The sequence below is a fragment of the Phascolarctos cinereus genome, unplaced genomic scaffold (assembly GCF_003287225.1).
Source record: "Phascolarctos cinereus isolate Bilbo 61053 unplaced genomic scaffold, phaCin_HiC Scaffold_2;HRSCAF=192, whole genome shotgun sequence".
NCBI classification, from domain to species: Eukaryota; Metazoa; Chordata; class Mammalia; order Diprotodontia; family Phascolarctidae; genus Phascolarctos; species Phascolarctos cinereus.
Genome location: NW_027555625.1, coordinates 381,614,835 through 381,625,673, shown reverse-complemented (window position 1 = coordinate 381,625,673; position 10,839 = coordinate 381,614,835). Strand labels below are relative to the sequence as shown.

Sequence of the window (10,839 nt, the reverse complement as noted above, 5' to 3'; positions counted from 1 at the left end):
ATAAAATTCAGTTGGAACTAGTAAGATACATGCTTCTTTACATCTAAATAGTTGACATAAAATCAAGTTTGTTTTCTTCCTGAAAGCAAGGCACGGAAAGCCTGAATCAATAAAACTTAGCCATTAGCCTTAAGAATATGGAAGTAATTAAATGATATCATTCAATTCATTTTAGATTTTTTTCCATTTTTAAAACTGAGAATTTAGTGAGCATCAACTAAAATGAACACTTTCATATATACAATAAAACAGAAAGGAACTGTACGTCTCTGTCATTCACTTTTCAAGACTCATTCATTCAATTTAACAAATAAGAGGAATTTTTATTAAGTACCTACTCCCTACAAAGAGCACAATGCTCTGAACTAGGTCATACACCAAGATAAAATAAGAGACAGCTTCTGTCCTCAAGGTCAACAAACATTTACCAAGGCTTGAGTCCACCTGTTATAGTAAAAAATATCATGACTAAGTCTTGAGAGGCATGGTTCTCAGAAGGTACCAGCTCAGGTACATCATAGCCTTCTGACCTGGGATAAGTCATTTAATTTTTCTTTTTTTTCCCTTTATTTGTTTTTTTTTTAATTTTTAATTTTTAATTTTTTTAAATTTTTAAATTTTTTAAAATTTTTCAATGAGCCTCAATTTCCTCCTCTGAGAAATCATAAAAATTGAGAGGTAGAAGGGACCTCAGCAACCACCTAGTTCCACTCATTGTCAGCTAGCTGGCTCAGTGGACAGATTCAGAACCTAGAATCAGGAAAACAGAAGTTTAAATTCAATCTCAGACATTTCCTAGCAGTATGACCCTGGAGAGGTCACTTAACCTCTGTCTGCCTCAGTTCCCTTATCTGGGCATAATAATACTTTTTTTTTAAAAGGCATAATAATAATAACTCCTGCCTCCCGGGGTTGTAGCAAGGATGAAACAAGATGATACTTGTAGTCCCCACTATAAAATATCTGACAAATAGTCAGTCATCTAGATTTTGTGTGAAAAATTTCCAAGGAAGGAAAGCCCACTTTTTATATAGGCATCCTTTTCAGCTTTTGGACAACTCTAATTGTTAAGATGTTATTCCTGACATTTGGTCTAAATTGGCTCCTTTGCGATTTCCACTCATTGATCCCACTGGCTCTGCCCTTTGGGACCAAACAGAACAAGTTTCGCCCCTCTTCCATATGACAGCCTCTCAAGTACTTGAGTGCAGCCATCGTGTTCTTCCTCCCCTTTTTATGCCCCCATGTTCTCTTCTCCAGGCTAAAACATTCCCAGTTTTCTCATCAGCTCCTCATATGGCACAGACTCAAGGCCTTTCACCATCTTGGCTGCCCTCCTCTGGATTTTCTCAAGCTTATCAATGTCCTTCTAAAATTGTGAGCCCAATTATGCTTTCTGTCTTGCCTGGCTACAACATGGCTGTTGTAAGCATAAACAGCTGAAGTACATGAAAATACACTGGATAAATTGTAAAGTGCTTTCAACAGCGTAAGGGATTAAGACATTCATTCAATATTTCACTAATTCAGTCTCTGATTTCTAAAGCAGACAAAGCCAAATGGAGTCAGAGCAATCTTGGCATCTTTCCTGTGACATTCCCTGGCTTGGCAAGGCTCCTCTCAGAAAAACAAAACAAACAAAAACCCTTCTCCCAAAACAGATTAGACTGAAGTAAGTCACCTATGGGCCAGCCCACTGACTTTCCACTCTGTGCTAACTTATCTGGACAGAGCTATTAACATTCCCTTACAACTCCCTTAAACCTGGGTCTCAGTCTACCAACCACACATCACCAAGAACAGTGAAAGATAATAATTGTCTCCTAAAAGAACTCAAACTTTTTTGAGTGCTAAAGGGCTCCTCTGAATTTATGTAAAAAACACCCTGAAATATCAACATACTGGAGCTGTAACTGGTACAGACAGAAATTCATTTTAATTACAGTTAACAAAGAGGTATTAAAGGCCTGTTGTGAACAAGGCACTGTACTAATGAGCAAGAATACAAAGATGAAAAAAAATAACTCTCCTGTCCTCAAGAAGACTAGAGGCTACTTGGAGAGGAATACAGATGCACAAAATATAAGATGGCATGGAGAAAAGGACGAGAAAAAGAGATCAAGATAGTGCTCTAGGAAAATTGGAGGGATAGGACACTTTCAGCTGGGAAGAGAGTTGGGATATGATAGGGTTAAGGAAATCTTCATGGCGAAGATGGACCTGAGCTGAGCCCACAGGAGTTGTGACAGGTGGAAATGAGGAAGAATCTACTAGTTGCTGGAAAACAGAATATGTAAAGGGGAATAATGACAGTAACCCATGACCCAGAATTTAAAGTCTTTATAGACTGGGCTAAATTCTGGGATCGTGTTTTACACATAGCTTCTTTGGCTTATTCCCCTACTCATGATATCCCTTTGGAACATCAAAATTTAGCTTATGAATAGGTCTTTAGAGAATGGAAACATACTCTCAACTCCCCTGTAAGCACTCCGGCTAACAAGATGTCAAACAAAGGACAAAAAAATGTAGTGTCCTTTCGGTAGTGCCTCCCTCCATAAAGAGGAACTCATTTGGCCTTGCCAGAGACACCTTCTCGATGAGCCCCACTCACCTCACCCCAGGAAGCTAAACAGTCCTCAAGACTTACAGTACTACAAGAGGTACTAGTAGAGGCTCCCAAAGGGGAAGCACTTGGGGAGGTCAATAAAAAGTCCATGCCTTTAAAAACTGGAAATTGAGGGGATGCCCCTCAAGTAGGGAATGGCTGAACAAGTTGTGGTATATGAATGTAATAAAATAGTATTGCGCTGTAAGAAATGATGAGCAGGCAGCCTGGAAAGACTTACATGAACTGATGTTGAGTGAAGTGAACAGAACCAGGAGAACATTGCACACAGTAAGAGCAACACTGTGCGAAGAGCAACTATGATTGACTTAGTTCTTCTCAACAGTACAACAATCCAAGACAATTCCAAAAGGCTCATCACAGAAAATGCTATCCACATCCAGAGAAAGATCAAAGCACACTATTTACACTTTTTATTGGTGTTCTGTTTCTTCTTTTACAACAAGACTAATGTGGAAATATGTTTACACGATTGCACATGTATAACCTATATCAGATTGCTTGCCATTTTGAGGAGAGTAGATAAAAAGGCATGAGGGAGAAAAAATTTAAAGCACAAAATCTTATAAAAAATGAATGTTGAAAACTATCTTTACATGTAATTGGAAAAAATAAAATACTATTTACAAAAACAAGTTCATGCCTTTTCTCTCAGACCAGCACAGTCTATATAACTCACAATACTGGTAAACTACAAGGTCTGAGTTTGGTCCTCCTTGATTATCATTCAGGTATGGTCCCAGAATGCCTCCATTCAGTCCAGGAGCTCATCCTGTGACTCCAAGTGGTTTGTTTCTGAAACCCCTCTCCTTGATCTTGCAACTCCTTTCCTCCTCTGTCTCTGCTATCATCTATAGACTGAGGTTCCCTAGGGGAACCTCTAGGATGCAAAGACTCCCTTCTCCCCAACCCACAGGGCCCCATCCACTCTCTGGTCAATATTCTTTCTCTGTGTTCTCCAGTAACTTTCAAGGTCCATTCTAAGTGTATTTGAAGCTCAGGTGTTAACTTCATCATCAATGAGATGTTGATGGCAATAAGGATGAATTTAATCAACAAGACAGGATTAACTCAGATATGCCCAAGAAAACCCCAAATGGGGTTATGAAGAGTTAAATACAACTGAACAACTAAACAACAACAACAAAAGATGAGTGTTATGTAATGCAGTATTACCTTGCTGTAAGAAACAATGATGATGTAAACAGAGAAGCATGGAAAGACTTACAAGCATCGATGAAAAGAGAAATAAGCAGAGACAGGAAAACATTTACAACACTTACAGTTACACGTATATAAGTGTTAAGAGTAACCCCTACTGAACAACTGAAATGAATGTTTTGAAATTATAAAGAACAAACTTGACCTCAAAAAGAGATATGAGAAGATACCTCCCTCTGTTCCTGTGCAGAAGGGGAGGAGTCCATGAGTGTGAAAGAGTGCATACAATACTAGATTTTTTTTAATGTACTGATTGATTTTGCTGAGTTTTTAAAAATTATTTGTAACACTCCCTAAGAAAAGGAGGGGAGAGAATGAAGGAAATCTAGGTAATATAAAAATAAAAGGCATCCATAGAAAACTATAATTTTTTAAATGAGAAGTATTCAATACATTGTTGAATTGAATTTGAGACTACCCAAACGGGATCAACACTTAACAACAAAAATACACGTAGCAATGTTTTTAAAAATCATTATGACCGCATTATAGTTATACCAGAAATTAAAGGATGGTTTACTATTAGGAAAGTAATTTGCAAAATAACATTATTTATAAAAACATAGGATTATATCACTAAAGGTAGAAAAACCTATACAAAATACAGTACTTACTCAATTACATTAAAAATTCTAAGAGGCATAAAAGTGGAGAGACTTTTACTTAACATGGCAAAAAACATTTATCTATATCTAACTCAAAAAGCATTTATTTAGAGTTTACTATCTGTATAGCATGGTGCCAAGAGATTGGGATACAAGTTTATGTTATTTAATCTCCACTAAACTCTCCTACAATCCTTCTCAGGGTTTGCTGGTAAACGTTTAACAAGACCTCCCATAAAAGGAAACATTTTAAAGTTTAATCTGCTTTACTAACATTTTCACCACCACTTTCTTAAGTCTACACAATCCATAAAACAATAAATCAAGCCTGGATTCATGGTGTTTACTGATTTCTGAGGTGTAAATGCTCACACACTGAGAATTTAACAATAAAATCTCAGGAAAACAATCCTGAAAGACATCAGAACTTAGATCAATGAAATGAGCAATGTTGTTCAATCATTTCAGTCTTGTCTTACTCTTCATGACCGGTAATAATAGAACAGTTAAATACTTTGTGGTAAGCTAATGGAATGAAATAATATAATGGAATTAAATAAACAAGTATGAGGAATATAGAGAAAAATGGGAAGACCTTTATGAAATAATACAAAATGAAAAAAGCAAAGACTCAAATACAGATTAAATATGATTATGAAAGAGGAATCATAAATAGGAGTAAATGGACAAGCCAAGAATCCTAATGAATATTTAAAGGAATGACTGAGAAGTTACATTTAATGCACTGAAATATATTTAAATGTAAATATTTGCACATTTTGACCCATTGTACTTGTACTTAATATTACTTATAATAAATCATTATTTCTAAAAAAAGAAAAAAGTGAGAATAACTCGGTATTTAGCAGATGACAGCCACAAGGATGGGAGAAGAATGGCACAAGCAAATGTCTTGAACTTTAGAAGAAGACTTTCACTGTTTTCACTCTTCCCCAGCACAAGGGGCTGGGAAAAGGACAACATTCAACGAATAAAAAAAAGTCAATAACAACCTTCCCTATGCAAGGCACTGTGTTAGGCTCTTAAAATACAACAAAAACTTTGAAAAACAGTTTCTGTCCTCAAGGAGTTTACAGGGGACAGTGTTGGAGATGAGGGATACAAAAGTAAATACAAGGTAATTGGAAGAAAGAGAGCACTTAAGCCTTTGGAAAGGCTTCCTGTTGGAAGTGACACTGGGACTGAATCTTGAAGAAAGCTTAGGATTCTAAGAGTGAAAAAGAAGAAGGAAATATAGACATGGGGGAAAGAGAGGGACACCTGTGCAAAAGCAAAGAGGTAAAAGATAGAATGACAATTTCCATGAATAATAAGTAAGCCAGTTTGATGGAATGCAAAGATAGCTTCGGGGTTACAATGGGACCAAAATGATGTGGAAACCACAGTAGAAAACAAGAACTATGTCCCAAGAATAGTGACCACCAGTCAGGAGAGAGCCAATAATTCTAGATATTGTTTCCTTAGCCTAATTTGCATAAATCAGAGCCAGAATGTTCCTTGCCACAATGCACTTTTCTTAGGAGTAAAAGGCAGAACTGGACCTGGAGCCTTCCCAGAGAGGGAAAGGTAAGGAGGACCCAATCGGCAAGGGAACAAAAACCTCTTCATCATCAGATGGCAATCTCATTCCTCCAGCATAAAGGCTGGAGCTCAGAACAACACAAATTATTCCAATCTATGAGCCTAGGCTGAATACTCCCTTCTGAGCAGCTCCAATCTCAGCCTTTTGATTGGCTTTTTGACCCCATTAAATTCCTGACCGAAACCCATTATAATTCTTTATTTTCCCTGAATTTTAGCAAGTTTTGCCCTCTTGACCACACCCACCTTTGCCCCATCAGGACTGGATGAAGACCTGGAAAACATAAGCAATAACTTTTTCAGGGTCTTGTAGCCTGTGAATAGCAGAGCTATGATTAAGAATCCTAAAATCTGAGAGTTAAGATCTTAGAGGATTTTATTCAATCCACATTTAAGTGGGTAGATTGACAACATTCACAACATGGATCACTTTACCTGTTTGAAACCCTCCAGTGACAAAGAGGAGGATGCTGCTCCCCAAAGTAGCCCATTCCTTTTGGAAGATAGCTGCAAGAATTATTTTTTTCTTATACAGAGCTGAAATCTGCCTCTCTACTTCTTCCTCCCTACAATCCTCTGCTAGGGCCAAGAAAAATAAGCTTACTAGCTTTTCTGGAGGATAGCATTTTAATGCACGAAGCCATCATAACCTCTTAGCATCTTGTCTTGTCTTCTCCAGATGAAACTTCCTTAGTTCCTTTAACTGAAGCAGAAAAGGCCATTAGAGATCACCTAGCTCAACTGTCCAAACTTGCAGACGAGGAAACTGGAGCTAAAAAAGTGAAGTCACTTGCCCAGGGACATGCAACTAATGGGAGAATCTGGTGGGTCAGATCTCTAATATTTTTAAAATGATTTTCCTATATGTCATTTTGCATCCCTCTCCCTTTCTAGTTACACATGTCCCAAATCAGTCAATACATAGTATGATGCAAAAAAGCACTAGACTTATGCCACTGGCTTCCTATGTGACCTTGGAAGTAAGTGAAAGGAGAGTAAGTGGAGACAATGAGTATAGGCAGCTCTTTTAGAGGTGATATATCTCAATAATTTAAATAAGGGGTTCTTAACTTTTTTGTGTTAGAAACCCATCTGGCAATCTCTTGAAGCCTATGGTGCCCATCTCAAAATATATAAAATACATAGCATTGCAAAGAAATCTAATTATATTGAAATAATTATATAAATATTAAAAATAGAAAAAGTTCACAGATGCCAGATTTAAGGGGATAGTAGAGCCTAGTGAGGATTTTTTTAAAAGATGAGGGATACTTATAAATGTTTCTAGCTAATAGAGAAGGAACCCATAGATAAGAAGAGGTTGAATAGGAGAGCAGGGGATGACTGAGGTTTCAGTCGGCTGGAGCAGAAGGAAAAAGAAAGGATTAAGGATATATGTAAAGACGTGTAGGGAGGAAGAAGTAGAGAGGCAGATTTCAGCTCTGTATAAGAAAAAAAAATTCTCGCAGCTATCTCCCAAAAGGAATGGGCTACTTTGGGGAGCAGCATCCTCCTCTTTGTCACTGGAGGGTTTCAAACAGGTAAAATGATCCCATGTTGTGTATATTGTCAATCTACCCACTTAAATGGGATTGAATAAAATCCTGTTTACATATATCCTTATTTGTTGATTTCTTTTAAATATTTTTATCATCATTATTCTTATTATTTTCAATATTAATAGTCACAATTACTCAGCACATTTCAGTTTACAATGCACTTTCCTTACGGCAAACATGTATTTCCAACTCCATTTTGCAGATCACTGAATTCAAGTTCAGAGCTTAGGGAAATTTGCCTGCAGTCACACAGCTAATGAGCAAGTTAACTATCAAGGCCAAGACTTAAATTCAAGGTCTTCTGATTCTGATTCCTGAGTTCTTTTTGCTGTTCCCAATTGCCTCTAACGGTTTTGAAATACAGTGGAATCTCAGGGTTAATGTACAAAAAGGTCTTCTCCTTTATTGCATAAAAAAAACATTTTACAATAATGTGGGGGCAGGGGGGCACATGTGGCATGAGTTACATAAGGTATTCAGAGGAAGAAGAGGGACAAGATGAATCAGATTTTCTATAAACTATTTCATCATGTTGATCATAAAGAAAAAAATGTTAACAAATCTGCTATAACCTTGAAAGGTTATGACATTGTTGCAAAACTCAACAAAGAAAATCTAGATTGTAATAAAATCCACAGCTGATCTGTGTGAAGAAGTAAATCTTTGTAAACTTCTGAGTGATAAAAATTTGTTGTCTCAAAATGAAGTAGGAAGCTAATTAGAACATTAAAAATGAACTGTATAACTCACAAGGACAAAAGTCTATAAACCCACCATGGTTGCTCAAGATGGTTAGGCATGGATGGTTTGCAATCTCCATCTTGGAGGCACTTTAAGTTTTAAGGGTTTCATTGTATTAAATATGATGTTGTTTACAATGGACCCATTGGCCCTCACAATGCATCTTCAACTGTATAATCAATGGAAAAATAGGATTCACTTTTTACAGAGAACCTTTCTATTTCATTAAGCAAGGGATACCTGTATTTGTGCTACGAGCAATAACAATAATAATAACACGGTAAATTGTGTCATAAATCCCTTTCTCATCCAACCTTAGATGGGTCCTTAGAATAAGGTTGTGGGATACAAAGTATAAGTGTTCTTATCACCATCTTAGAGATAAGGAAATTAAGGCTCAGAGATGTCACATGACCTACCAAATCTCACGGGGTAGGTCGGCAAATTAAGATTTAACTCGAGTTTCCTGGGGCTCCCCTGTTAAGATGCTATTTATATAACCTAAAATCATAGAGCTGTGCCCCAATTTCTTTCGGCCCACAGACCTACATTTACTCAGCTGCCAATCTAGGATTGTGTTATCAGCACACCACTTGCTTTTTAAAGGGTCGAATGCAATTCCCTGAAAAGTCACAGCGCGAATTCAGAACTGAACCATGACTTTTGGCACGGAGCTTGGCTTTTTTTCCCCCCTGGAAGCTTCCAGAGTTTATTCCCAGGCTGATATAGAAACAACGCCCCAAATCGCCTTGTCCCAGCCAGCTGGTGTGGGTCCTGTCCTTTCCTTCCTGACAAGCCACGGCTTTCCTCGCCCCCAGCCCCTCAACAGGCTGGCTGAGTGATGCTGGCTGAGTGATTTTGGCTCCGCAGGGTGCTCTGTCTTCCCACCAAACTCCTATGGCGACAGGCATCATTCAGCTGTCTCCTCCTACCCAGGCAACCTGTTTGGGGAGATCTCTGACCTTTCCTGTCAGTTAGCACTTGTCTTCAACTTACCTCCCAATCCACAGGGAAGAGGACTCCTGCAGCCTTCTCCCCTCGGCTCAGGCTGCTGTCCCTGCCTCTCAAAAATATTGATAAGCAACTGACTCTTTCTCCATTGCCAGCCCACGGAGCAGGCAGAACCAAGCGGACAGGAGGGACGGGACCTGCCTCCGCCGTAACGTGCATGCGCACGAACGGCCTCAGCTCCTTTTGTTGATTGTCATTCAGATTGCTTTTTTTTCGCCCAGGCTGAAAGACTGAGTCCTGTAGAGTCAGTCCAATGGCTGACAAAGCAGCCAGTTTGGGGCAATTAGCCAGTTGAGGGATCCGGGTTGACTCCGAGTTATTCTGCCCCTCCTTTATCTCATCTGCTCACAACCTCAAATTAAGCTTCGTCCCGCTGGGCGGGTTCCGGGAAAGAAAAGTCTGACATAGACTTTAAACCATGAATTTCTTGATTGCAAGAGTTTCTATTTTAGAACTATGCAGATCCCACTGTAATCTACAAGAGCCTGTAGATCTAGAGGTCTACTATCGGGTCTACCATTCCTTTCATTTCACAGATGGGGAAACTGAGACTCAGAGAAGGACTATGACATCTGAGATCACAGAGCAAGTTAGTTTAGACAGAGCTGGGATAAAAATCCAGATCTCTTGGCTTCCAGAGAAGTGCTTCTAGGGTTAATTAATTAACAGTCATTAATAGCTAACATTTATATAACGCGTACTAGCCACCAAGCACTGTGCTGAGCGTTTTTGTGTAGCTACATGTTTTGTATATCAGTTAATTCTCCTACAAAATGGAGAATAATATTCCCTACTTACTGTCTTATGTCTTAGTTTGTTCTTCAAAATGGAGAATAATGATCTTTATCTACTAAATATGTACATATATACGTATTGGTTAGAAACCAGAGGAAGAAAAGAGAAAAGGAGAGGGGGGAGGAAGAGAGAGAGAGAGAGAGAGAGAGAGAGAGAGAGAGAGAGAGAGAGAGAGAGAGAGAGAGAGGAGAGAGAGAGAGAAATGGAGGAAGAGATGGAGAAAGAAGGAACTAGCTAATGTCATCTTGATAACTCACATTTTTGTAATGTTATAAGGTTTACAAACCATTTTCCTTACAGAAACTCCACGATGTAGGTAGTATACATTATTTATTTTTTGGTCTACACTTTGATTTCATTGGTGGGGAAAACTCCTAAAGAGGATATTTTTTTCACTCAATTCAGATTAGCAACTATTCTGCCATTTAAAGTAAATGAAGAGGGAACAAGAAGAATGATCAAGGAAACGATGGATGGTGGTAGATGGAAGTAAAGAAGGGAGAAAAAGGGAGAGAAAGAAGATAGTAAGACAGCATCTAACTGCTGTCATTGAATTAAAGCTACCAATTCTAAATACAGATTTTTTTTAGTATTTTTAATTAAATTTCTGTACGAAGAAATAAATTAAACCTTAACCATTGTAAACAACATATTTACACCAATGTACATCCTAGAA

At 38.1% G+C, this 10,839-nt stretch overlaps 1 protein-coding gene across 1 annotated transcript in view; it reads right to left on the bottom strand.

Annotated features, from left to right (window-relative positions):
• Positions 1-9,676, bottom strand: part of ARHGEF37 (Rho guanine nucleotide exchange factor 37) — a 71,183-nt gene extending 61,507 nt beyond the window's left edge. The window contains exon 1 of the mRNA XM_020964303.2: positions 9,354-9,676. The gene's annotated coding sequence lies outside the window, so the exon portion shown is untranslated. The remainder of the gene's footprint in view (positions 1-9,353) is intronic.
• Positions 9,677-10,839: the final 1,163 nt, after the last annotated feature.